Source organism: Carlito syrichta, unplaced genomic scaffold (assembly GCF_000164805.1).
Source record: "Carlito syrichta isolate Samal-C Ts95f unplaced genomic scaffold, Tarsius_syrichta-2.0.1 Scaffold301768, whole genome shotgun sequence".
NCBI lineage: Eukaryota > Metazoa > Chordata > Mammalia > Primates > Tarsiidae > Carlito > Carlito syrichta.
In genome coordinates, this window is record NW_007245864.1 from 422,805 (window position 1) to 424,928 (window position 2,124).

A 2,124-nucleotide genomic window follows, 5' to 3' on the forward strand; every position below is an offset into this window, starting at 1 on the left:
AATCCATTCACCTCAGCCTCCCAAAGGCGTGGGATTACAGGCTGAGTCACTGAGCCCGGATTTTTAAAAAAATCTATTGTCTATCCCCATTATTCCTCCAAGGAGTGGAGAAGAACAAAGAAGAGGAGGTTGGAGGGACTATCCCTTTATGGGCCTGGTTTGACGGGAAGGATTCTAATTCCTAAAGCTTGTGGTGGCATTTATGATAAAAGATGAATCACCAGACAAGTAACTGTATTCTCAGTTGGTGAGATCAGAAGCAGAATCAGTCGTATGACTTGTGTGGGATGTGCATCTGGTAGCGCCAGTGTCCCTAGATCCCACCAGGCCATGGTGGCCTGGCCGCCGAGCATACCCTGCTGGCCACCAAGGCAAGGACACAGCTGGCCCTTCATGGACTCCCTGCTACTACAAGGCAGCCACGACGCAGGTATGAGGCTCTGCACCTCCTCTCCAAGATGGAGCAGTGCCCACCCTGGGCTGCAGTTGCCCCTCAGGGCACACACAGGAGGGGCCACCCTCCATGGGGGCTGGCTGTGCTGCTCATCTGGGAGAGTGTCCAGGTACCAACCAGCACTCTGCTGGGCTCAGCTGTCTCTGCTGGTGTCCCCTAAACCTAACAGGAGACAGGCACGTGGCAGTGTGAGGCAAAACTGCCCTCTCCCTTTGCTTGACATTCCTGTAAAGGGATTCCACCATGGAGCTGCTCAGGACCTGGAGCGCTGGCCAGTCTGGGGAGCCACCTTTCCAGGTTCTGATGAAGCCGCTTCTTCCCCGAGGACCCAGAAATGCCAGGCCAGCCTGTGGCTGCCCTCCAACAACTGAGCTCTATGATCAGACCAACTTGGTGCCCCATTCTCTCAGAAGCTCTCTCTTGTGGGGCCTCCGCCAGGTCACCATGAGGTGGAAGGCTACAGCAGTGGACATGGCCTGGATCCTGCCCACACCCCAGGTGAACTGGACCGTAAGGATGGCTGGTATACATTGGGCTTCGTGGTAAATGCCAAATAACACTTAATGACCTGTGCTGTGTCACAAGCTAGCCTGAGCTCGGAAGTCGATGTTGAGGTCAAATGCCAAGAAGCCAGCCCTACAAGGGGTGGAGGATGCCGCAGGAAGGGGCACCCCAAGGACAGAGCTGGGATGCCCAGCTCAGAAGGGAGGACAGCGTTACTGTGGGAAAGGAGCCATCAGAGAACTGAGTGGGATGGACGCTGCCGCTTTGTAATTTAATCATAATGGTCCTCATAACTGGCATTTATAGCAGCACGTGATCCATGTGCCAGGTTCCCTGCAAGTGCTTTCAGGTGAACTGAGAGGAAAGAGGATTGCTATTATTATTATTATTTGTTTGCGATAGAGTTTCACTCTGTCGCCCGGGCTGGAGTGCCAGTGGTGCGGATCATAGCCTCCTGCAGTCTCGAGCTCCAGGACTCAAGCAATTCTCCCACTCCAGTTTCCCGAGGGAGAGGATGAAGTGGGATGCTATACATCAAATACCGAACACAACAAGCGCTTGCTGTGTTAACCCTCCAACGGCCTATGAGCCCCACAGATGGGGAAACTGAGGCACCGAGGGGGGCAGGGTGGGGACGCGGGCTCTGGTGGCCTCTTTCTCCATCATTAGTGACTGAGAACCGGTCGCAGCCGCGGTGTCAGCCGCAGTGGTCACTTAGCCCGCAGAAACCCCGAGGCGAAGGGCTGGCGACCTGCGCTTTGCACCCGAGCAGCCTGAAGCTCGACTGAGTGACCCGCCTCGTGTCCTCTGGGCCACTCCGGGGCCGGCCCCAGCTCTGCTTGGCCGTGGACATTGTCCGAGGTGCTGGGCGCCCGGGGCTGGGGACCCGCGCCCGTCAAGCCCCCTCGGCTGTCCGGGCCCGGCCTGCGGTCCGAGGGTCCGGGGAGACCTGGATGCGTACCCTCGCCCGGCCGGAATCGGGGACCCGTCCGCGCCGCAAGCCCAGCGCGCAGCAGCAGGAGGCGCCTCCCCGGGGGCCGCGGGCGCAGCGACCTGGCCCCGAGCCTGGTCCACTGGGGGGCGGTACGCGGCGGGGAATTCCGGCCACGCCTGAGCGGACAGCGGCGCCGGCGGAGGCGGACCGAGCGCCCCGTGACCCGAGGAGC